This window comes from Ornithodoros turicata, chromosome 2, assembly GCF_037126465.1.
Source record: "Ornithodoros turicata isolate Travis chromosome 2, ASM3712646v1, whole genome shotgun sequence".
Classification (NCBI taxonomy): domain Eukaryota; kingdom Metazoa; phylum Arthropoda; class Arachnida; order Ixodida; family Argasidae; genus Ornithodoros; species Ornithodoros turicata.
Window position 1 is genome coordinate 131,926,805 of NC_088202.1, and position 27,088 is coordinate 131,953,892.

The window sequence follows — 27,088 nt, forward strand, 5'->3', positions numbered from 1 at the left end:
TGGAATCATGAACTCGTAACACGACAAAGGGGGCGACTAAACCCGGACTCTGTGCCCTGCCGACGCCTGCCAGATCGTTATCACGTTTTACTTATCCTAGCCAGCGCTAGACTATCAGGCCTCGCGGCCCAGTCACTCTGAACACACCATGTGAGTGAGGCAAAATTATCTCACTAGCTCCCCCACCAGGTTGGTTGGTTTGGTGTACGGAAAAATAAAATGGAGAATGTGGCAGTCATGAAGAGTACCAGTACTATTCCAGTTCAATTAAACATCCAGTGAAGTAAAAATAATGAGAGTTGAGGAGTAGTCACATACGTCACATGATTGTCACAGTGCGTCACAGTCACAGTACATCCACCAGCGTAGTGTCTGTGGAAAACTGCACGAACGCCTGGAGGGCTTGGAATTGTTTGGTCGGAGGGCAAGGACCTAGGACCTTCGTTGCATCAAAAGGGGACGGCTGTCCAGTGCGAAGGTGGTCCTGAGATGCTGCCGCCGCTGCTGATAGCGTCGACAGGACACTATGACATGTACATGATGATGATGATGATGATGATGATTCGGGTTTTTATGGCGCATGAGCAACTAAGGCTATAATGCGCCAATACTGTGATATATGATCTCTTTACCAGTTAAAAGATAACAATCAATTTAAAACTGATATAAACATAAAAAATATATGTGAATTCAGATATCTCTTAGGTATCCAGCTATGACATGTACAGGAGAAAGAAAGTGACACCTAGCATTGCTCAGAACCGTATTTCGCTCATCAAGAAGTCTATCAGGAGCACAATACTTTCGCTATGCGATGTCTCATAACAGCGAAAAAAGCAAAATAACAGCAGCCCGAAACAGCAAATATGGACGGTGCTGCGCGACCTTGGACGCCCGGCATGCTCTCCCGGCCTGACGTAGTCATGTCCGTGTTACGTAGCATCAGATTCAAACAACTCAGGGGAAAGAGGGAAATACACTTGAGGCTTACGTGTCTGTGTCGTCCCTAATTGCGGTCGGACTTGGCCAAATCTCGTTGTTTACGTAGCATCAGCTTTGGGAGCAGCCGCGAGGTCTCATTTCTCACTGAAAACATTAGTCTTCTACGGAGGGTTAGCGGCGCTACTTGCGGGGGGGAGGACTTTCTACGTCACGTAATGACGTCACCACCACTCCTGCTCCCTAAAGGACTTCAGTTGCTCGAGGCTGTGCACATCAAACACCTCGCGCGCGCGCTACAGGCTAGGATCGCCGTTCTTGTGCTCAAATACATGTTATCTGCGCGCAATACGCCGCAGTAAAAAACGAAGAATTGAAGGAGGTGGCCTTCACAGCTCATGACGCTGACACAAAAGTCAGTTGGGTGTACCACCCTATACATAACACAAGACAAAGCGGAAACAACGCCTCAGCGGAAGTGCATAACATGAGGTAATTGCGGTGCTACTTTCGCTCCACTGACCTTTGCCTCATTAGGTGTTGTCGTCCAGATCACAACAGACAAGGACACAACAGACGTTTAAAAATAAAATACAGGATTCTAAAGGAAGTCCTGCATGGCATCCTGCACGACGCATTCAAAAACAGGGAAACGTTGATGACTTGACTCTATCCGCGTCGTTGAGCTTCGCTTGCGTCCGATGAGCTCTGGAAGCGCCGGATGCCCGAGGTATTTGTCGTGCTTGCTAAGCAGAGAAGGCATCAGTCATCATCGCTCAAGTGCGGTAGGACGAGTAGCGACGAAAAGGACGTCGGAAAACGCAACGCACGCCTCGTCAAGTGCCGTTCTTACGGGAACAGCACCTTGTGCTCCTAAAACGCAGCACCCTTTAAAATACGAGGGGCGTTCAAGTCATACCGGGACACTCTGTCTCCTGAGTGTACAAATGGCTCCCGCCACTTCTTTTTCATCATTTTCGCACGCGACAGGCCTCCGCGTTCACCACGTAGCGGCCCAAAGTTTGTGCAAAACAGAAGACACGTGCTAGACAAGATGGCCGACAACGAGGTGAGCGCGCACATCAAACAGCGAATTGTCATGAAGTTTCTCGTGAATGAAGGCGTAAAGTCATCTGAAATTCACAGAAGACTTCAGGCTTAGTATGGCCACGATACACTAGCCGCAGCAAAGCGTTTGAGTGGTGCAAACGGTTCCGAGACGGCCGTACATCAGTGCGGGACGATCCCGGCCGGGGCGGCTCAGAGCCCGGTGTCAGAGTTCCTGAGAACATCCAAGTTGTGGAGCGCCTGATCCTCAAGGACCGACAGATAACATGTCTTTAACTGGCTCGAAAGACGGACCTTTCTGTGGGAACCTTGAACATTATCATTCATTCACACATCCAATTTCGGAAAGCCGGGCCTCATCACCAGAGGAGTCCTCCTCCTACAGGAGAATGCACGCCTGCATACCGCGCATCTCACGGCACGCACCTTACAGGAATTTGGCTGGGAGTTGCTGCCACATCCCCCTTACAGTCCAGACCTCGCCCCCAGCGATTTCCATCTCTTCGGGCCACTGAAGGCGTTCCTTGGGGGCCGCCACTTCAGCTGTGACGACGAGGTCAAGAATGTGGTCCGATCATGGCTGCTACGCGTCGGTAAGGATTTCTACGCTGCTGGCATCCAAGCCCTCGTGAAACGCTGGGACAAGTGCATTAGTGCAGCTGGAGATTACGTTGAAAAATAAAACTAATTTCTCGCCTCTAAGTTCATTTTACTTTTGCGAAAAATGAAAAGTCCCTGTTTGACTTGAACGCCCCTCGTATGACGGAAAAGTTGGGAGGAGTCGAGCTTCAAACTGCAACGAAACATTCTTTCCATGAGGACAATTATTACCGTGAATGAATGAATTAATGAATGAATGGCGTAGAGTTCTGACACTTTTCGCGTGTTTGAGGAATGTGCGATTAATATTCTAATTAAGTAGTTGGTCAAATTAGCAACTTTGTTATGCAGTGTGTGCATGTATCTCTGTACCTCTATTTTCTTCTTTTCTTTTTGCTCCGCACGACTAATTGTAAATGTTCCTGAGCAATGTACGTCTCCTTTATTATTGTAACATCTTTTTAACCAAAGGCATATAGCATGTATATTCGAGAGTTCAGAGACCCAGCGTATATAGGAGAAAAAACAGTAGAGATGTGAATATTTCAATGTTTTTCCGTTGGTATACATTCCGCTACCCGCTGCGTGATCACTGTAACAGCTAGGTGATGGTCCAAAGACACCAGCCGAAAGAAATGCTGGAAGCTCGTCTTCACAAAGAAGAAGGTTATATCGAGTTCGGCGTCACACACAAAAAAGGATAATGCTTATCCACCAACATGCCGTATGATAAGGCGGGATCGGACCGCTCCTTTCACAGCAAGGACATGCAGAACACAAACCACGATCAAACTTTAGTTATCTCGCCCACATGCAGAAAAGATAAGCCGCGACGCGATGCGTATAAGATATGCAAACATTCGTAACGCCAACGTACACAGAGTTCAACACCCTTCGGGGACAGTTTCTTCTTGCATCGGCGCTAGCTTGCACTGTGGAACCTTGTCACTTCGATTCTAAATGAGACAAAGTCACGTTCTTCAGCAAAGATGCCTTCATTTAGATACCCCACTAGATAAGGACTGCTCATCATTATTACGGCACGGACGCTGGCAGGGTCATCTGATTAGCCGACCAGGATGAAGACCTGATGGAAGTATCCGGATGAACATTGGACACCACATATATCAAGTCAGGAAAACAGGACGACGTGGATCGGATGCTCTGCATATCAGAACCACTTCTCGCTTTTGGAATTTTATTCTTGCGACTTTTTTTGTGTGTGTTATGTAGAGTCGATGGACGAGCTTAATCTCTACGTCGTGCTACTTCCATGTATACTAAAGCAAGGGAAGCAACTCATGATCCGAAGGTTATCAATGTTTGAAGGTAGTTATCAAGATACAGGAAATATAACGAGTGTGTCGTGCAAGATACGAATCTTTGGAGCTGGAAAGAAATCTTGAAGGACATGAAAATGTGGTTTGTACGTATAATTGATATTTCGTGGATCTACGTCGCGAGACAACTACGATCATGAGCGACGCAAACTGGTCGGTCTGTGAATTAATTTCGACAACTGGGGTTCTTTAACGTGCGCGGAAGACGGCGCATCTAAGGAACGTGTACCCTGCCACCAAGTTGCTGGCGTCCTCGGCCGGGTTCGAACCCGCACCTTGGGATCAGTAGACGAACACGGTACCTACTGAACCACCGGGACGACCCTTATAAACACAACGCATAAAAACGAATGGAAGCGCTTAAATCGTGCATATTTCAACGTATTTCACTTTATTTTCGAAACTTTTTTGTTAGACTCTTCCATTTGGCCCCACGTCGTTTCATTCATTAAATATCATTTCCTTTTCTTTTTTAGTAAACATACCCCCCCCCCCCCCACACACACACACACACCCAACAGCGATCCGGTGAAGCAAAATTGAAGTAAAAGGTGCAGGTCGGGTGCCACGACAAAAAAAGAGTGGGGAATAATGATGAAAGAAGGAAGTCACTGAAAAGGTCAAGCAAGCTGTAGGACTCGAACCCACATCTTCTGGATTACCTACAGCTGACTAACCTTTTCAGTGACTTCACTTGAGGCTTTCTGTGCATGTGTCCTTTCTGTGTGTGCCCAGCCAATTGTCTCATGGGGAATATATTTTAAAAAAAAAGGAAATATCGCCGGCTTTTATATTTATTTTTTAATAGCCAACGTGCCCATGCTATAAGGCTTACATATCGACGAAGGAATACATACGGTGTCGATCAATAAATCTCCAAAATCATAGTGGCTCAAATGCGGACCTAGTCGGGCAACGCAGCGCTCGGGGATTCGTTAAGCCGGTCTCTCACGAACGTTTTTCTCAGCCGTGTTTTTAACCCTATATTTCTTTTTCTTTCTGTCAGTAAAAAAATGTTTTTCAATGCAGTAGTACTGTTGAAATAAGAATATTCGAATTTTAACAAAATCTGCGAGGTTTTCAGGCGACCGTCAACCAAATTTGTGTATGTATCATATATGATACATTATGCAGTGGAGGGTAAAAATGGTTGCCCACAATTACTAGGAGAAGTTGCAAAAACGGCACTTATTTCATACATCTAAGTATGCAGAAACATTACAGTTTACAATGAAAACCATTCAAAGTGAAAAATTTCACAACAATTTGTGTCTTTGGTGAAGCGGAAGTGCAAGGTTGTGGCCCATAGGCACATCTGAAACCAAAATGCCATTTCGCGTTCATGGCTAATCCGCACGAAAAATACGGCATCAGACTTAAAAAAAGAAACACCTAAATACTGGGGAATTCCATCAATGAACCACTCCATAACTGCATAGAGTATCATCTGCAATACATACCGAAAAGTTCAGGTAATAACAGAAGGAACAATGCCAAAAATAAAACTGAAGTTTTGATACACTCAAAAAGACATGTCGAACAATACACAAAAAATATAACCTTTAAACGTACAAATACAGAAGAAAAAGGGTTTTTCCAAGTCCAATATCATTTTTTCTGTCTCACGTGCTACCACTTCGTCTTCTTGGAATTCCTGGCTTCACAAATGGCGCAACAGATGGCCGTATCTCTGCACAGTGTCGTACGACGTTATTAGGAATATGGCACAGCAGGGGAAATTCGGCCCGGACACTTACATATACAGGGTGTCCCAGAAAACGTGTCATTGAATTATAATTAAAAAAACTACACCACCTAGAGTCATGCGATCAATGACATTTGTTCTTACTGGGTTTTTGCCACCTCCTTATGTGAATGTCGTGTAACGTAAGTTTAATTATATAAATTTTTGCGAGCTTAAGTCGGAAATTTGCCTAGTAAAGGTCACTTTTTTACCCCAGTAATGTGAAGAGCGTGTCTAATATAGTCAAATTAATGATAATTGACAGGGATATTCAGGAGCTATCCCATCGGAAAAAATAGTCGAAGGTCATGCTCTACGGAGGCCCCACAGAATAGCGCACGATCAATTTTTCAGCGCAATCTTTGTCAGTCCGACGAAAGGAGGTTGGAAACCCAGCCCTCTCCGACATCGCAGAAAGAGATAAAACAGGCACGGCTTATCACGTCCGACTTTCGCTGGGACAATGCGTTCCCTCTCCCAATTTTAGGAACTGTTACTTTTTCTACTATCACTCTGTGGGCTGGCTTCGGAACCTCCTTTCGTCGCACTGAAAGCGATTGCGCTCAAAAAGTCATCGCACGCTATGGTCCGGTGCTCCGAAAAGCATGATATTCGGAAATTTTTTCCGATGGGATAGCTCGTGAATATCACTGTGAATTATCATGAATTTGAGTGAATTCGGCACGTGCTTCATATTGGTGGGGTAAAAAGGTGACCTTTACTCGGCAAATTTCCGAGTTCAGTTCGCAAATATTTACATAATTGACATTACATTAACTTTAGGAGGTGGCAAAAACCTAATAAGAACAAATGTTGTGGACCGCATGATTCTAAGTGGCGTAGTTTTTTTATTATAATTCAATGACATGTTTTCTGGGACACCCTGTAGATGTATAGGGGTGGAAAGAGCATGTATCATGAGAGAGGTAATCCAGAAGATGTGGGTTAATTCGAGTCCTACAGCTGGCTAACCTTTTCAGTGACTTCCATCTTTCATCGTTAATAGCATGTATCAGATATGAAACATCATGAAATAGAAGGACGGAGCCAAAACGGACCCATTGGAACCTACGGAGCTCGACTGCTCTTACGATTCTATTTTTGAAACAAACGGACGACAACTCCTGTCGTGTGAAACCGGCCTAAATGTAGAAAACACGATGCAGGTGGTCGATGACCTGGCTTAATGTAGTTGAACTGTTGAAGTGACTGCTGCGCGCACAGCTGTACCGAGGGGTGATGATGCAACAGCAAATCATCGTCATGATTATTCCTTTGTTCCCAATACAGCTAGGCTATGTGCTTTCGCTTTCATGGTGAGCAGCACTATCTTATCCACCGTTCTATTTCTCCATTATATTACAAAAAAAAAAAGGCCCACACAAAGCGCTGTGGTGATTTACTAATCCATCGCAGGAACCAAGTCAATAAACCGTGATGTAAGAATCACTCGAGATGCTGCTCATGACATTGGCTGTACTTTCGCTGCTTGAAAACAAAGAAAGCGAAACTGGAGAATTAATTATCCTGCATGCACACACGCAGAAGAGGGGGCCTCCAAACGTGACTGCGAAAGATGCGGGAAAATACGTTTCGGTATGGTCAGGAATGCCTTCCTTCAGAAGAGGCGCGGCTACATGAAGCCACGCTGCTAACACGAAGGAACCATGCCTTTACTTCTGCCTCCTTTTGCTGGGCTCAGTGAGGAACGGCCTTGCCGACGGGTATTAGGCAAAGTTGCGTTTGCTTTTTCTCGCTTCCCCGCCGTCGTGGTAAGCAAACGTGGTTCGACACACTTTTGGGAAGCCTTCCACTTCAGTCTCCAATTCGCTCGTTTTCGGGCTGGAACGTGTATTTCGTTATATCAGTGTCCTTGTGTTTGCCGAAGAGCAATAGGTCCTATATGTGCGTATTTAATGGCTGAAAGTTAATGAAGATTTCACGAGGAAGATATCACAACCATACTTAAAACCTCGAAACTGAGGGACAAGCCGGGCACACAAAAAGGGGGGGGGGGGGGGGCAAAATCGTTCACCTACCGCTCGTCGTCACAAACGTTGTCCAGTATCTGGCTTCAGATTACCACTAACGGTGGGCCCCTTTATTAAAGTGACAACACTATGCTGAAACAGCCTCAGGACGGTGGATTGCGCTGACCTTTGGAACAGGCCTTTTTGGAGCATCGCACTCTTATCTTTATTCCTTGATTGTCTGGCTTTCACTGTTGCTTTGCTTCGTTGCCATGCTGTAAGACTGCAGATGAGACGGAAGCATCGATGTTCGTCAGTTCTGTAATTGTAGAATTCTGATGCTCAGGGGCTAGCACACCGAAATACTGAAGCCAAACATACTCGCCGGTGAAAATTGATATTTCGTGGCTTTACGTCGAAAGAAAACTACGATAATCAGCGACGCCACAGTAGTCGGTATGCGGATTAATTATGCCCACCTGTGCACCGAAAGCTCAACACACGGCACACCGTACCTGAGGTCCCTTGCGAAAGCTCTCGGCCGGTATAGATCCCGCAACCTTGGGATCAACAGGCGGAGACGCTGCCGACTGACCCACCGAGGTCGGTACGCGGCCGGTACAGCTGAAAGGAGCAAAGGCGCTCGTAAAGGCAGCCACTTTCCCCGAATCTCTAGACGGCACCTCGGGCAGAAGTCGTGTTGCACTTGTAGACGCATCTGCAGGGTAATAAAACACCCAGGGTAGGAGCATCGAGCTCGCCACTTTTTCACACTCAGAACGATGCTTTGTTGTTCCGTGTTTGAGTGTTGAAGAACAGAGCCTTGATGACGCGGTGTAAAGGACCGAATGATTGTCGAACAGAACTACATCCGATCGGATATCCCTTTCGCCTTTTGCACAAACTGCTTTCTGTGTCCGTTCTCGTCTTCCATAGCATCCCTCTTGCATAGAGTCCCTCAAGCTGTCTGTGGAAGGACCATTCTGGAGAAGATGTGGCCATCCATTGCTGCATAGCTGTTCTTTTGAACGTTCCGTAAAACTTCCGAGTAGCAACCTAATTGGGAGACCGAAAAAAAGCATTTGGCGCTGCTAATCCTGGCTGTTCTCGCATTAACGAACACATAATAGAGCTTTCGAGTGATTGCTCAGAAAGCTGCAAAAGCAGCAGGACATCGGAGATGGACATGTTAAAAGTTCTGAGAAGTCCTTTGGGAGCGTTTTGTGGAATGAGGGAGCTCGGAAATTTTTGAAAGACATCGGCATAAAAAGCACTTATGTGCATCCGACAATGAGGTCCTCTTGTGTGTGCGTGTGTGTGAAGAAAGAGAAAAGGTAACCGAGGTTTATTATTATCCACTCGTTACATCTTCAACGTCCCTTGTTCCGGGAGCTATACACCGTCACACTTGTATGTTGAGTCGGTACCACCGGGGGTACTCGGGTTCCTCCTGGCTGCTTTCTCTTTCGAGTGAACCAGCACATACTGTTGCGCCGTTGTAAGATTTTGCGAGTTTGTGCAACAGAGCAAGTAACCACAAGTTTAGGCAAGATAAGGGAGAATGTGGGCCTAGTTACCAGTGCCATCAAACCAGATTGGCGCCCTTCGTTTCTGTCGCCCTATGCAAACTGCTTCCCTGTGCATTGATCTGTAACAGTTTGGCAGAAATACTATTCACTGCACATCATTGGCGTTCAATTAAGAAATAAACCACGTGTGCTACAGATAACCTCCACATGCTCTCAAATAGCGGTGGAAAAAAAGATGAGAAATATCTTGGTTAGTTGGTTGGTGGCGTGTTATTACCGAGAGGTCTGTCTGCCGGTGTGGCGATATGTTGCTCAGGGGGCATCACGCTTACTGGACCGGCTTTACAGGCAACTCTCCGACATTGGCCTAAACGCCCGAGGAAAAGCCAGGGAAGACCCCAAGACAACACTGCCGGTTCCGGTACTGGAACGCGGGTCATCTCCTAGTCTGTCTTGGAAGGCCATTATACTAGTCTATTACTACTAGTACCAGCTCCCGTGGCATACATGATCGCTTTCCACGCCAAAACTGGCAGGTGACGTGGGTCCCAATCCTCGCGCCGACTGTGCTGACTGGGTTCCCTGGGTTTTCTTACTTCGCGGCACTAACACGAAATAAAAAAAATCACTACTAGTCAGACTACTAGGCCATTGTGAAGGAGACTACTAGCCAATCTTAGCCATTAAGCACGGAGATCATGGACATTTCGTGTGGGAAACTTAAAATCACATCAAGCACCAACAGAGGCGGATCCAGGATTTTTCTCAAGTGAGGGTGTCCTGCCTTGGATAGCATGCCATTACACTATCAAAATCTATTGAAACTCTATGTAGCGACAGAAGTTGAGGGGTCCAGGTGTCCCAGTAAAGTTTCTCCTTTCCGTAGAGGGGTTCGGTGATGTGTTGCGAGTACGGTAGCCGCTTGCAGGAGACGTCCGACGAGAGGGGTAACTCAACAGCAACAATATTTAATACAAATATATACAAGGCATATACATATCAAGGCAAAGGCTTACTGGTTGAGAACTCGGGGGACATGAGGCGACAAGGTCCCAGACCTTCCAGTGGTGAAAGTCCCCGCTCGAGCTGTCGCAAATTAGCGGGTGTCCGCTTATAAAGACCAAAATAGGCCGCTGCCCACCAACATGGTAGCGCCAATCAAAACATTCGAAAGAAAGTGAAACCAACTGCCTAATTGGTTACATTAACTAGGTTGGACACGTGAAATCCTTCGCCCCCACTTGGACTAAATCTGTTAATCCCGTCCGCCATCTTGGACATGTCGTAGTGTCCACAGTGCTTTCGGCTCAAGGGATTGCCTCTATAGGGCCACAAAAGCGAGGTGACCAAATGGGTCACGAGTGGCGGAGTTCCAAGAAGAGCAGCTGTCGCGCGCGAGCACAAAGAGTTATTCAACTGGTCGTTCAGTCTGGCGACGATGGAGACGAAAATAAAAATGTTTTCGTAGTTACAGGTTTAACCTTTACACCTCCCTCCTTAGATTCGTTGTGGGGCACTGTTGAACCACAAGGAATAAACTACAGACGGGTTAAACACACTAGCATAGAAATAATCACCCGTGTACAAATTCATCACACCAAAGGTTCGTGTTACACTACTGAACATGCACTACAACGTGACAGTGCTTGCAACGACAAGCTCTGAAAATGGTACGTGTTGCTGTTGAAACGCATTATGTCAGTACATTGAACAGACACTAAAATTATGGCGGAAAAACACAAAAGTTCCTTAGAACAAAGTGGTGAGAGCGAGTGACTCTCGAGGTTCACACATACATTGCAACGCGCCTGCTCTAGCCTAATTCCTACTCAAACCGCAACCGCGATAAAGCGTCCGCATTCCCGTGCGCGCTTCCCTTGCGGTGAACAATACTCACATTATAACGCTGGAGTGCAAGAGCCCAGCGCGCGAGCTTCGAACCCTGTGGTGTCGTACATGTCAGGTATGAAAGAGGATTGTGGTCGGACACCACAGTTACTTTTGCCCCGAACACCCAATGATCGAATTTCTTGAGCGCCCAGATGACCGCGAACGCCTCTCGTTCAATCGCCGCCCACCGAGCCTGCGTGTCCGAAAATCGGTGGCTTGCGAACGATATGGGCACTTCTTTGCCATTGCGGTCCTTTTGGGCTAGGCATGCTCCAGCCGCCAACGCTGACGCGTCCGTAAATACCCAATACGGTTTTTCGGGGTCAGGTGTTGTCAGTGCTACTGCGTCTTTTAAACTCGATTTGAGGGCCTGAAAGGAGGCTTCGGCTTCGTTATCCCACGGGATCTTGTTCGGGACCCTTTCCCCGGTCAGCCGCGTTAGAGGGGTCGCTATCTTTGCATAATCCTTAACATAGTCGCGGTAATAGCCGCATAACCCAAGTACGCTCCTGAGCTCCTTTTTTGAAGTTGGACGCTTCAGCTCAGATATGGTTTTGATCTTTTCTGGATCGGGTGCGTGACTTCCTGATCCCACAATGTGCCCTAGATAGCGGATAGAACTTCGCGCTATCTGACACTTAGATAAATTCGCCGTTAACTTCGTGGCTTTTAACGTGGTTAGTACCTTGATTCTTGCTGTTCTCCTGGAGGTATTCACTCGTCCGTCGAGATGCTTCAGCTCTCCGTAGATGGACACATCCTGTCGTGCTGCGCCAGTAAAGTTTCTCCTTTCCGTAGAGGGGTTCGGTGATGTGTTGCGAGTACGGTAGCCGCTTGCAGGAGACGTCCGACGAGAGGGATAACTCAACAGCAACAATATTTAATAAAAATATATACAAGGCATATACATATCAAGGCAAAGGCTTACTGGTTGAGAACTCGGGGGACATGAGGCGACAAGGTCCCAGACCTTCCAGTGGTGAAAGTCCCCGCTCGAGCTGTCGCAAATTAGCGGGTGTCCGCTTATAAAGACCAAAATTGGCCGCTGCCCACCAACATGGTAGCGCCAATCAAAACATTCGAAAGAAAGTGAAACCAACTGCCTAATTGGTTACATTAACTAGGTTGGACACGTGAAATCCTCCGCCCCCACTTGGACTAAATCTGTTAATCCCGTCCGCCATCTTGGACATGTCGTAGTGTCCACAGTGCTTTCGGCTCAAGGGATTGCCTCTCTAGGGCCACAAAAGCGAGGTGACCAAATGGGTCACGAGTGGCGGAGTTCCAAGAAGAGCAGCTGTCGCGCGCGAGCACAAAGAGTTATTCAACTGGTCGTTCAGTCTGGCGACGATGGAGACGAAAATAAAAATGTTTTCGTAGTTACAGGTTTAACCTTTACAGTCCCCTAGAAACGTCCATGAGTACCAGGTACAGACACCAGTTGCAGGTCTGACCACGAAGAAGTGCCACAAAGTACCTGGACTCTTTCATGCCTATACTGATAACCGGTACCATCAGCTACCCCAATTCATCACCTTAGTACTTCTCGTAAGGCCAGAACTCGCACGTCCCTTGAAACGACGCTGTCTTATTGACTTGAAAGGGCATGAAGCCGCTATCTCAATAATAACAACAAACCGTGGATAGCCTAAGTGGCAAATTGTTCAATTACCCTCTTCTTAACGAGGATGGTAACGAGACAAATGGTGGAGCACTGTACGGATCGTGAGAATGTGCCTCAACCCCGAGAAAGGAGCAATTACCTTTCGACGCATTCGCAGTTCATTATGGCATGTCGAACAAGGCGAACCAGTACGAAACCTTCCACCACTTCATTTGTGTTGCCTCTTGCAATGGGTTGCAGTGCGCGTTATCGGAAACGATCCTGTTTTTCCCGCATTCAGAGGTGTACATTGTAAACCTACAGACCTTTGTGGGTCAGTCTAGCTCTAGCAAAGTAGGTTTTTACTTTATTTTATTTTTTCGCACACATCGAAACAGGCTTCGTTGAAGGTTTTGTGTGTTGTCCTTTCTTCTGTGTTCCAGCCTCAGAACATCACTTTCCATCGAAGTTCTCTGTCGACCGCGCAGGTAACAATAACAATACGATCATGATCATGAATTATGATCATGAGCGACACAACAGCGTCTATGTGGAATGACTTTTCCTTCCTTGGTGATGCCTTTACGTGCGCTGAAATCGCTGATCACGGCCGGCTTCGAACCCAACCCTGAGAAGTGTAAGCGAACGTATCAGCTGCCCGGGGCAGTTTACAGCTAATGAAACCCGTAATAAGTGCAATTACGCACTGCCATTTTTGCACTAAAACCGAAAGCTGAAAACTGGATGGGCTATTCGAAATGGTATCAGTGATCGGAGCACGACCACCAAAATGACAAGTTGAGACATCATGTTGTTGAACACTGAGATGGACACAAGCGTGTGTTGGAATAATTTCGGTTGTTCTACCATGCTTTCTGCGTGCGATTACCATATACACTAGTTGCCTGGACAATGTGTTTTTTTTTTAAGAAATGCGAGCTTTCACGCACAATTTTTTTTTAGTTGTACGTGCGGGGGGGGGGGGGGGGCGTAATGGCAGGATCGGCTCGACGTTGTTGGCCACACAGAAGTGGACATCGTCACGACTATAGCAAAAAAAAAAAAATAATAAGACGGATGGATGATGAAAGGCGGTGGAGATGCGTAGAGTGTGTGTGAGTTCGTCGGGGAGTGCAAAGTGTTAGAGGGTAGTTGAGCAAGACCCGCCTCCTGTAGAAAGAGAACAAGGTTATTATTGTCAGTTGTTATTCGGATGGTAACAGCATCGTGTCCAATTACTCGCTACGGCGAGAAATTTCATATTAAGATTCAATGAAACGTCATGAATTGTCGTAGTTCGATACCGCGCAAAATCGTGAAAATGACGAAGGTTTTCCCATGTTGGCATGTTAAAATGAAAAAAAAAACTTCAACATGGTACAGCGACATTCATTTCCCGATCGGTTTAACTGACGCATAAAAAGGAAGGGTGAGCTCGTCACGGCAGCATCTACATTCCTATGTAACAAGCTCTAACGCACAAGGCGAATATCTTGTGCTTGTGATGCGCAATATTGCCTACGAATCGATTGCATGCGTGTTAACGTTAACTGCACCGAATCGCTGTGTGCATGGAGAAAGAAGAACGGCGGAAAGTCACTGACAGATTCCAGGAAGGAATCGCTTAATTACCTGCATATACACGGAAATAATCTCGACCGCCACACTAGGAAGAGATAAAACTGGGGTGAGACCAAAAAGGTTATTGCAGCTAACATATGGGGGGAAGCTCAGGTACTCATATATAAATAAATACTCTAGATTCCGTTAGGGCTGCAAACTAGGTCGATTAACTTAAACACAGGGTGCGATATTGGAACATCGGACATAGCCTGCAGGTATATACAGAGAGAGTATAACGATTATATCGGGTGTCGATATACCTTCAAGAACACGGGTGAAGAAATGCTACAAATTTACCTAAGCACTAATGGCAGAAGGGAAAGGGCACAGGCGAGCTAGTACATAATTATTAATTTAATTATTAATTAATTCTTCCGCGTCTCGGGTTTCACTGTTGTAATTACCAAAGCACCGTCGCCATTTTCAGTATGAAAGCAAAACGATTAAGAAATGTTACCTGTAGTTGTGTTCAACGTATAGGAACGACATGTTTAAGCCCCGCCCTACGTTGTTCCTATTGGCTGCAGTACCTATAGCCGCGTCAACCCTACGTCGCGACAGGTAGTACGACGATATCGACACACTGTGAGGTCCTATAAGCGGCACCTGATGGCGCTGCAGAATAATGTATTCGGCGGAGTAACTCTGTTGGGGTTGACGGACTACATTTTGTGTCTTTCCTTAGGTCGAACGCGGGTATATTGCACTTGCTCGTTTATTCCTCCGAAACGTCTGCTCCAAGTATAGGTTACTAGCGTTTGTCCATTGAGATCGGAGAGATTAATGTGTTTATGAACCAAAATAAATAAAAACTTTTGAGAAGCGAGCCGACTATGAAAATACTACGCCGTGTGCGATACCGAAGGTGTGCGATGAACTTTTCGCAGATCTTTCGTGCTGCCGCCAGTAGGCAGGCCACAAAAGGGCCACCAAATCAATGAAATCCTTTCTCTGGAACAGGCTGTTGAAATATACGCGACTGGTGAAGTGATGGTTGGTAACTCGTTTATATTCCTGTCTGGATGTTCGTGGAGTAGTCGCTGCAAAGTGTGCGGTTAAGGTTCCCCCCACATCGAGTTCTCTGCAGTCCTCTTCGCAATGCGATTCTGGTGTAGGTACCTTCTGGACGGTTGCTTCTAATTTTGTACACATTTCATTTGTAAACATCCTGTCTGATGACACCTGAAGTAACGTATTCCATAGAAAACACAATTTAATTTCAAAGGGCATATTGTACAGAAAACACTGTTTCGTGTGGGTGTCTCGCAAACACCGTTTTCAACACTGCCACTACACCCAGCAGTTGAGTCTACTCAGTAAAAAAATGTGTTTATTTACAAAGACACCCCTTGTACACGCCGAAATGTGTGAAAGGCTTTACTTCGAACAGCATGAAAGGCGAAAATGTTTTTAGGAGCCTATGTTCGTAGTCTCTAAAAGCATAATCATCAGTTCAGCTGTCATGACAAAATATACTCAGACAAATGAGTTGCCAATGAAGACCATTTCTAATATTTGATTTCAATTAATCGTCCTTCAGTCTTCCTCCAAGTCACCTGCCTCAAACGACGTTTCCTCCCCCTCTTTTATACCAAATCCCTTCCTAAGCTAAGCGTTCATAATGATTATTCTCCCATGACGCCTCGAACAAAAAAAAAACCACTAGGAAGAACCATGTCGTAAATTCCCGCAATATATGCACTTATCACCATAAATACACGGAAAGGGTTGTATCTTGACACGTTAGACATCACGCGGTGGGTAGGTACAATGCAACAGAGCGCAAGGAACGCATTTACAGGCGTTGATGGACAAAAGAGTGATTGGGTGCCAAGTTCACGTTGGACCTTACATCATCTCCAACGTTTAAGGGTCTCCGGGGCCTCCAGGGGTGAAAGGTTGGGATAACGACCTTCGGAGGAAAAATACTGGTTCCCCTGCGTCGGCAACGGATATGTATAGAGTGTATGAGATTTCGAAATGTTTGGCCAAACAGGGAAAAAAAAAATAATAATAATAAATGGTTTCCGAGGTTGAATCAGAGGCACGGAGAAGTAAAAAAACGTGAGGGGTTTTAAAAAAACTGAAAAGGAAGCTCATGATTTTTAAGCGATTCGATATAACGGGGTGAATACACTTCGCGTTGTATACGGTGATCCAGAATGGTTGTCAAGGTGAGAGAAGTATCTGTAGACCAGAGGAAACACCTAATATCAGCCACAAACTCGTTGCTATAGCGGATACGGGCACAAACTGGACAGCGAATCGATTGTGCTTTGATGTAAACGTGTTGAGCAAGTATGTTGAGGCTTTGGCAAACGTTTAGTACGTTTTGTTTCGTGTTCCAGGTGTGCGGAAAGCATTGCTACATCTGCATTTTACGTATATGTTACATGCAGAAGCCGCAATTTCTTAACGCATACAGGGCCACATTTGAAACGCCCTACTCGAAGACATATGGCAGAAACGCAACTCAATGTGACTCCCATGCAAACCGCACCATACGTAAGTAGAAGTCCAACTGAGATCGGCTCTTTTTGCATATGAAGTACCTTGCCACAAGGTATACTTCTGGAAGGAATTACATCACAAAAGGAAACAAAAAAACAAAAAGGAGAACAACATGACATGATCCTATTGTGACTGCCAAAACGCGTGCCCTTGATCTTTGAAAAGCAGAGAGTAAAAATACAGTTGAATACGTCATGCTGCGGGCACGTGTCGCATCCTTCCACGTCTATTTTTTACCATGTCTCTCCTTCTTTACATTTTTTTATATACGCGCCCCATGCGCGTTTTCACACATCTGCGACATGGCAGCACAGAAAATCCCTTCCCAAAAATATCCGTCGTAGGACGGTTGCACCAGCAACGATACACACCAGTCTGAAATCGAAACCACATCCTCCACGCAAGCAGACGACATCGAGCCCCACGCCGCACGCGCTTTTAGTCTTTCGTTCCACTTTCATTTTAGTTTCTTCCTCGGCACGTTTAGCAATCGTCTGCTTGTAATTAGCTGCCGGCACGCACTTGGTAGAGTGGGGGGCTAACTAGCGTGTCTTCGGTGTAGCAAGGCTGAAACACAAAGGCGGATCTTTCAATCATGTAGAAAAGATCTATTATAAGCGGGGCGCCCCCCAGCGTGAAGAAAAAGAAGAAAGCAGACGATACGTTTCTCGGCAAGGGGTATGCGCTGTGGTTCTGGCCCAGTGGGGTACCACGGGCCCTCCTCGAAGCTGTTAAATTTGTTGCCACCGTTGCATTTGGACAACGAGCACTGGGAGACGCATGGTGCCAGATAAATAACATCAGTCTTTTGGGGGCTCTCGTGTTTTCATTTATTTATTTATTTCTTCGACGCCATTTTTCATGGGAAAGTAGGAGCCAAGTTGTTTCAGTACCGCGTGGGCCAGAGATGAACGAAAACGGGGATCTTTGAGGTGCCTCCTTGCGTCTTGAAAAGTTTTCTCGTCGTTCTTTTCTTTATTTATTTGTTTGTTTATTGTTAAGAAAAAAACGGCGAGAAGAAGATAAATATTTTCAAAACGTGAGAAACGATGGTTGATCCACAAAAGTGCGCAGGGCAGGAGACTTGGTGTATTATTTTGGACTTGGATGTGTACGCCAGGAGTCGCTTCTGGTGGATTTCTTTTTTATTTTTTAGAATACTTCTGGCATAGAAAATGTCGTAGAAGGAGGGGCGATAAACGGTACAAAAAATCACGTGATTAATCACAGACATGATGAGTTACTGACTTTACGCTGTGACTCTACAATTATGATCATGAGTGGCGCCAATGGTTGCTCTGCGGATGAATTTCGGCCATATGGGGGTCTTTTAACGTGCAGAAATCACTCCCTTGTGGAAGATCGCGTGTCTATAAGCAGCTTGTACCCTATCACCAAGTAGCTGACGTCCTTGGTCGGGTTCGAACTCACAACCTTGGTGTCAGAAGGCGGACATGCTACCTCAACATGTATACGGGGGGGGGGGAGCAAGATGTTATGTGAGAATGCATAAAGCACGATAAATTTCAAAAATCACTCCAAGAACTTCTATGTCACACGACATGAGGAATTGAAGCCCCATTATGTATACTGCACAAGTTCCATGGCAGAAGTTGACTAACTGACGGGACGCAGAATTTATTCTTGCAGACTGCATGTGTCATCTCTGCAATGTATTACTGCAGCAACGATGCCTCGTGGTCCCGCATAACACTATAAAGGCAGTGTGTCGCCTATAGCGAACAGGGACAGCGACATAGTTACATGTCGCCCAGCAACACAGCGACATAGCTACTGAAGGAATGCAACCGCCGCGTTGCTTCTCTGTCACTGTCACAACACGAACGAAAAGTGACGTGATGCCAAAGAACACTCGATGCGCTTCTAGAAACGTATTAAGTTATACGTTCAAATTGATCGGATGCGCATGCGTCATGATGAGAGTTCATCTAGTTGTTGTTTTTTTTAATTCGGTGTAGCGCCGCGAAGCAACTGTGGCTACGAGCGGCGTACAGATGTAGACAGATGGAGAGAGGATAGCAGGAAGGAGTGGGGGGACAGAGGAGCTAGTATGCGTCCTGGGCAGACTTCAAGGGGAACTGTGCTGACATTCGTCCTGAAAGTTTGCCGGAAAAGTCCAGGGAAAACCCCAGACAGCACAGCAGGAGCGAGGACTCGAACCCGCGTTACCTCCCAGTCTCGGCGTGGAAACCGATCACCTTAGCTACCCGTTTGTAGCTCATCTAGTGCGTGCTGCGTGATGACATGTGTTGAAGCACATATACAGAATGATCGATTGGTTGATTGATTGATTAATTTGATGTTTCCTGACGCAACAACAGCAACGGTCGCACACAGAATGCATTCGATGTTTAAAGAGATGCAAACCGGAAACATGCGTGAAGTTTAAATAGCAATATTAAGCGTCATAGCCGAGCAGGCGAGTTAAGTGAAAACAGCGCAAATAAGAATTAGGATTGCTAAGCGTATCATGTCTCGTGAACCGTGCGATCTACCCATTTTTTGAGGGGATCCACGCCCTCTGGCGTCCCCATGCGGGTACTAATAAAAAAAAATGCTGAAAGCAGCGAGTGTGCATGTGGCTCCACGGCAGACCGCTCCTATTGAGATTCTGAAGACCGGAAACGGAAATTGTAATTACACGCACAGGACAGCGGACAAGGTGTGCCAACAAGCCCAGAAAGGGAGATATGCCTGCTTTGCAAGCAGCTGCTTTGTGGTATAGTATGCGGACGCTGCGTTTGCTACATACAGCCGTCACTAGGTGGCGTGATTGTCTCCCTTCGAGGGAGAGAGCACGACGTACTATACAAATATCGCGCGTGTATCGCAGTATTCTCGAAATGAATATTTTTTCTCCGCATGATGATATAATGTATAAATATCGTAAAATTAATTTCTTGTTCTGAGAAGCATGAGGGTTTGAGAAGTACGCAATCTCGCGATGCGTCTGGCAACATTGCTCCCCGAGTGTCGACTTCCTTCCGTCTCCTCCTCATCACAGCTGCTGAGAGACTTCCAACGTTAAGTGAAAAGCGAAGACGCTCGCGCTGTTGCTAGGAGAGAGACGCCAACTCTCGATCGAAGACGTCAGCTACTCTTGGAGAATCCGAAACCATGGAGTGTTGCGGCTTCTTCAGAAAATTCGCGGAAGCGGGTAACGTTCACTGACACCGTTTATATTTTACTTACTCAGTCGTCAAGTTTGATTTATAATACCAAAGTAAATACGATAAAATATTTTTTGGCCCGTAGTGACACTAAGCTCGACCAACTTTGATAAGCAATACTGTTAAATAAAAGGAACTAGTCAATGTCTTTTTAGATTGAGACATCGATCAGTTTCGTAGTTTGTGCCGAAAATTTTCATACTTCGCTCAACCTATTCATCCCATAAAGCTGTGGGTTCGAGCCCAACCAAGGCGATAGCAACTTGTTACGTTAATGAACGCTCAAGTAGGCAAAAATTAATCCACAGACCGACCGAACTATCGTGATCATTCCACAAACAATTTCAATGTATGAGAAAATGTCCCACTCGCGCTGTGCTCTCGAACAGCACGCGCTCACGTTTTTTTTTTTTTGTTTTTTTTTTCTTGCCCCACTTAGCCGCCAACCAACCGTAGCTTCTCAACGCACACAAGGCTAACATGAGGTCTTTCACATCGTCAGAGGTTGTTTCCTATTCGTGTCAAAAGCCGGCACGTAAGCTGTCCAAATAGATATCGTAAGCTCAACTGCCAGGTGGAAATGCCGCAGTGACACCAACGCACGTGAATCAACAGCAACGCGGGTGACGTTGCCCCCTAGCGGCGAGGGGTATACGACAGTGTACAAGGGATATAATATACGGCGGCCAAATCCGCAAACGAAAGCGTGTATGGCGCAGGATCAGTTTGAAAAGGAAGTGTCTCCAGTTCAGCAGTCGCCATTCAGCGTGACGTCGTCAGTGTCTGCAAACATGCGTCGTTGTGCAGGTGCGGGGACTCATTTCATCTCGAAACTGTGTATAACAAGCTATACCTTTCCTCTATAAGGAAGGACATATCTCTTTTGCGAGAGAGATCCGGTGGTTGCAGGTGTCCATGCAAGCAATGGAAAGTTTATGGCCGACTGCGGTCACACAAGGATCAGGGAGGGACTGGCATGCTAGATCTCTCTCGGCGCATTGTAACCAGCGTACATGTGGAATCATATGTGGCTTGGCACGCTTAGGAAAGGAAAATGGAAACACTGGAGACGGCTAAGCGCCAATGCACGTTTGCGTCTCTCTCCAATCAGATGGTGGATTTGTAGGAGAGGAGAACTGGAGGCAGCGCGAGGCAGTTGCTAAATGTTTGTAGTCTTTCCCTTTTTTTTACGCTTATCTTTCTCCAAAGTGGCCAACGCATAGGAATGGGTAATATAAGAATGAACGAATGTTCTCAAGCGATATCTTACTAACGCAAGGAACAGTTTAGGTCCGATGAAAGATGAAAGTCACTGAAAAGGTTAGCCAGCTGTAGGACTGACACCCACATCTTCTGGATTACCGGTCCAGGGCTCTACCAACACGCCTTCTCAGCGACTTCCAGGGTGCGTCATCTGAAGGGACAAACAAGTCACTCTCTCCACTCTTCCTCCTTTCACTCTTACATTTTTGCTCACTCATAGACACATTCATACGACAGGGATCGACGCAAGCGGCAACTGTTGAACATGAGAGAACTGATGTTCTGAGGCTGGAACAACATACAAGGCAATAGAAGGCAACTCTTAGGCAATTTGAGGCTTTGTATGCATTTGTCCCTTCTATGTTGTTCCAGTCTCAGAACATCAGTGTTCTCTCAAGTTTAGGTCCTCCCGTAGCTTTACAGGACCACGTGTCACCGACCACGTGCTCCAAAATTTACCGCCAACGATAGCCCTATAAAGTTACCACATTCAAACACGTTTCGCACAATACCACAAAGATGCAGCCGTCTTTTTCTCTAAATCATCGCCGCTTGCGAATGGCAATCTCAATACACTTTGCGTAGCACATTTTATCCCATAACATCTGGGCGTACAACCCTCTCACGGCGCATCACTCTCACAAAAAAAAACGCCAGCAGCCAATCTAACGACGCGCTCTTATACCGAACACCACTAGACGGCAAACGAAAAAAAATGAGAAACTGAAAGTACAAACATTAAAAATCCGCCGCGAAAGACACAGGACTGTTCCTTGTCTTCAACACGACAGCATGTCGCTCGACACGCACACGCACCATGCACCCGGTCTCTTACGTACTTGTTTTCTTTTCTACACTCGTGTTCTTTATGGACCGAGGGGCTGGAAGGGCACACACAGAGACACTTGGCACCACACCCTCGTGGCCTTGAACCGGTCATTTTTCAGCTCTGGTGCCGAGCCCGTGGGCCACGGAGGAATAAAATCACACGCGGGCTGGGCCAGAAATCGGGTAATTACTGGATATGGCCGACCTCGCAACAAGATGTATCGAGAAATATTGCGACATCGCAGTTTTCTCTCTCGGTCCCTCTATTTTTTTTCACATTCTTGTGTACGTCGGCGAGAAAAAGAAAAAATGTCCAAATGCCCTGGCGGGCTAGTGAAACGCGGTACGAAAACCGGGAAAGCAGTTTTGTGTCGACGAATTTGTGAAAGCGATGGGCGGAAAGTTTCGCGTGTTAGAAATGTTTGACTGTCGTGGAAGGGGGGATAAGGTACCTGTTTTCTCGCGTACGTAAACGTGAGTCTGTGTTCGCTATGTGATGCTGCGTGAGTCATTAGAAGTACCTCGTACTTGAAAAAAAAAAAATAAAAACTTCTATGGCATGCGCTCTTTGTTGTGTATTTTCCGGTGCTGTGAAAACGTGCGTGCTATTTCCGTATTATGCGTTCATTTGCGCAATGGCACATGAACAATGCATTTCGTAATCCTACAATGTCACCAGGTCGGTAGTATGGTGCCAATTTTTTTTTTTTTTTTTTCAAAAAATGTTCAAACGAAGCACGTGCCACACAGCTGATGTCACAACTAAAAGTGAGCACATGTCAAAAAGTCACAAGTGGTCCCCGGATGTTTTCAAGCTACGTGATATAGCTTTTTATCCGGGGCTGCCGCCATCTTTGATGGAAACGGAAATAAAATAAGTAACTAAAATAAATCTTCAGTAAGCTTGCTCAAAGATGGCGTGGAATTAAGATTCGGACCATTTTACAATAAATGCACTGGTCTGAAGCTTCCAGACTGTCGCTTCAAATGTAGATGTGGGGGGTGGGGGGGATATGTTTAATAGAATGGAAAGAAAGACAAATGGAAATGAATGTTGATGGACTTCCCCGTAACCTTCCCACGATACTGATGCTCTGTGTCGTTCCTAACCTGAGTCCGTCACTATACAGTTTGGTATATGTGAATATTTTTTTTTTTTTTTTTTCAGGCTGTCTTGAAGACTGGAAGGCCACAGCTCCTGCTCGTCAGGTGAAGCTCCTTTCTTTCTTCTTCTCACTAATCATATAAAGCTAATAAACAAATACGATGACAGCTCTTATGAAAACTCTCATCTCGATCGTCCTATGCGTGCAGTGTAAGCACTTAAGCCTCTTACTTAAGCTCTTAGTCTGAGCCCGGATATATCGAACATCTGTGCGGGTATTTGGCTCGCGGAAGCCCCGCAGACGAAAGGCATCACGGGGATCACGCCAATCGGCATCTCTGTGAGAGGATAATCACAAAGGGGATTCCCCTTCTGGCTGTCTTATATCTACACCGCCCACCGCCTTATGCAGTGCAATCGAAAGCGTGCTGATGCTGAGTGACGCTTACCGTTGCCTGGAGTACTGTCCCGGATGAAGAAAGTTCAGAGGTATTCGGTGGCTTATGGGTTGGTTGTACTGTGCAAAGTAGATCCTCTAAGAAGGGTGAAGGGAACTGATTCCCCACGCGTGACAACTCCTGGGGAGTGGTGTAGGCAGGAAACAATCTGATTAGCCTTAAACGTTTATGAAACTTTGAACCCTGCTGTCTTCCGGTACCCCTTCTGGCGCTACACATTATATATACGCTATAGATTGCCCTTTATGTACAAAAGAGAAAACCAGAGGCGGCATGGTGAATACTGGGAGGTGGTGGGTTCGAATCCTACCACCGGCTGTGCTGTCTGAGGTTTTACCTGGATTTTTCGAAGACTTTCCAGACGAATGTCTGTACAGTTCCGCCTGAAGTTGGCCCAGAACGCACATTAAACCCCCTGTCCACCACCACTTCTTGCTGTCCTCTCTCCATCTGACCACATCTGTACGCCGCTCATAGCCACAGTTGCTTCGCGGTGCTAACACGGAACACAAAAAAGTTGACGAGATCAACAGGTGAGGACTAGTGACATAAATATGATGCCAGTACTATACCGAGACGCTGGCAAGCAACAGGTAGATTTAGCCATGTAGCCAATGCGCAATACTCACAGGGGTGACACAAACCCGCCATTGTTGTAACTACCCTCAAGCGGGTGCTTTTGGCAGCCATCTTATCCTGGTCGTACGTCATAGAAAACGTCATTTTGAGGTCATGTGACTTTGTTTACATGTCGTTTTGCCGCTTACAGACATACTTCCGTCGCCGTAACGCCAAGAGATGAAGGTATTTTGCCAGCGTAAACTACGCGGTACTTCTTCCGCAACATGGTAGCCCATTTCTCCTTAGTTTAAGTACATCGTATCGGCTCAGTTAGTCTTAACGCGTGGTCGTCATCACATCTTTGGAAGTCGTCAACAACAAGAGGCCGTATGTGCAAAACTGCGTGTTTTACTGCGAGATTATCGGATATAGATAACTACCGTGATCGACAGACATCCAAAACGTTGCGCAGAAACAACAACCGCATTGTTTGCAAACGGTTTGGCAGCCTATCACGGGCGCCGCCATCTTTAAGGTCACGTGTGCCTTGACGCTTGTTGTGACGTGCGACTGGGACCTGTCCAGGATGCATTGCGTTCGCCCAGCACACTTTCGTCTACGGAGCAATGCACTGGATGCCACCCCTGTGGCTACACTGCCCTTCGAAATATACGACTGCTCTCGTCCTACAACGAAGAGCGGGCTCGCTGTGTAGTCCCCGGAAGACCCTCAATGCTAGAACGCTCGCGAGATTGCATGAAGTGACGCGTACTTGTTCAGCCGCAAAATCTGTATACCCTTACGAGACGAACCGTACAATAAAAGAATGTTGTCGAAGATGAGACGCAAGGCGCACGAGAACACTGTTCTATAGTATGTCAACAGCTGCATAGCACAGAACAGCGGACCAGGCTTCCACCATTCCAAGTCGTATACGGAAATACCTCCACACTCCATACAGCACTCTACCGCGGACCCAGACGAGGCCTTTTTTCGGCCTCTACACCGGTGGTCCGCTTCTCCGCATATAATCAATAACGGTGCTGCTAAAAGAACATCTAGATCGGGGAACGTAGCCGCAACTGTCATAACAAACAGAGCCAGCGGACTGGCGATGGCCGTAACAGCACCAGGAGTGCAGAGAGCAGATAAAGCATCCCTCCAGCCCCCAAGAGTGCTGCCTATATAGATGGAAGGCAAAAATAAAAAGGAAAGAAAGGAACGAACGCAGCGCCTCCCCGCCACGGAACACGGCCTTGTGCACGGTGTCACCCTCCCTGCACATTGTGGGTGAACGACCATCCGTTGCCACCGCTTTTCACTGCCCGACTGTGACGAGATAAACAGGCTTTCGACTCGTGTCCTTGTCTGGAACTGTAACGGAGTGCGAGAGCATAGCGCTGCGGGTATAATCCCGCGGAAGAATCAATTTACGTGCTTGTATTAACACACACTGCAACAGCGAGACTACGTGTTCACTTTTATGAAGTCTTGTTCTGATCGCTGCGTTTACAACTGCGTGTGCGTTTACGTATGCGATTCTTCACGAAACGTATTGAACGCTTCCGGATTCATAGCTCTATTCATATAAGTGCGTTGTAGTATTGCGTATACCATTGCTTTGCGCACGCAAGGAAATAGCGGGCGCAGACTCCGCATGCGCCGAATGTTTGCGTATAGCGGGGTGCGCAGTGGGAAACCCTGTTAAACATTTTACTTGTGGGTAAACATGTCACACATCGCGCTTTGTTACTTACGTATAAATTACTACATAAAATTGATATCGTCTACAATACTAACACTGCATTCACTCGACCATCTCACCTGAATCTTCTCTCAGTACAAAAATGCAGAACAAACTATGGTGTCTTTCGGTTTGTTTACGTCTCATCGAAACTGTGGAATTATCTACCCGAAAATATAGGAAACACAGCTACATTTCCTTCCTTTAGAGCAATGCTGAATCATTTCATCCACAATACCTAATGTTTTCATAGAAATTTCGATGAAATGCATTAGCTGTTTTCTAGTTCATTGTTATCCATGTTGATAGCAAATCTGTATCGTTTTTGTTATTCTAATCGTTAACTGAGTTGTCTCTTGCCAAGATTTGTAATCATCGGGGGTCCCCACACTAGTGGATAACTACGGGACCCCTATACGTATGTTGTAACCTCTTGTATAATATTATTTTTGTCAAATGAATCTGAATCTGAACAGGTTATTTCCTTGCGTACATGAGGCGATTGCGTACGCTGCAGCTAAAACTCTGTCAGTAGAGTTTCAGGACATCGTACGTTATCGGGTTTGCGCACGTAAGGGATAGAGTTGGTGGTTCTGCTCACGCGCAAACAATAAAGAGAGCTCCGTGCATTGCGCAGGACCACCACGCTATACCTTACGGTCTCAAAGGTGATAGCGCACCATGCACTAAAACGCTCTAATGTTGCGCACGGTGAAGTATTGCGTCCCGGCGTTACCTTCCTCCGGGAATGGTGTCCGCTCATTTCATCGAACTCTGTTTCATCGACGCATGACCAAGGTTTGGCCAGGAGAGCCTTTTACGCATTCACACTTTGCCGCGAGAACAAGCGTCAGCCACCGATTCGATGAATCGGCGTTCGATAAATGGACACGAATCCTCCAGTAATCCCTCTGTTTCTCCGCACGCGCATGCGCGTCTTCCCCGCGGATTCGATGACATATGGCATGTGTTAGCGTTCCCAGCGTCGAAGAAGTTGAGGTTGGATCAACTGCTTGCGGTGCATCTGCGAAATAGCATTGCGGACAGCGTGTCTCCGCTTCCATGGTAACGATATGTCGTTTGCGCACGCAGCACATAAACGCATAAAGTGAAATCACGCA

At 46.4% G+C, this 27,088-nt stretch overlaps 1 protein-coding gene and 1 long non-coding RNA gene across 5 annotated transcripts in view; one reads left to right on the forward strand and one right to left on the reverse strand.

Moving 5' to 3' along the window:
- The window catches only part of LOC135386155 (uncharacterized), a 113,140-nt gene that overhangs the window by 69,488 nt on the left and 16,564 nt on the right, over positions 1-27,088 (reverse strand). Inside the window, exon 1 of one of the 2 annotated variants that reach the window (XR_010420613.1) lies at positions 319-404. The exons of the other annotated variant lie outside the window; for it this stretch is intronic. This is a non-coding gene — a long non-coding RNA (uncharacterized LOC135386155). Of the gene's footprint in view, positions 1-318; positions 405-27,088 lie in introns of those variants that run through there. 2 annotated transcript variants of the gene reach the window in all.
- LOC135386154 (semaphorin-5A-like) overlaps positions 1-27,088 on the forward strand; it is a 132,176-nt gene that overhangs the window by 64,114 nt on the left and 40,974 nt on the right. For all 3 annotated transcript variants that reach the window (XM_064615917.1, XM_064615916.1, XM_064615918.1), the window contains one exon: positions 23,268-23,308. The gene's annotated coding sequence lies outside the window, so the exon portion shown is untranslated. The remainder of the gene's footprint in view (positions 1-23,267; positions 23,309-27,088) is intronic.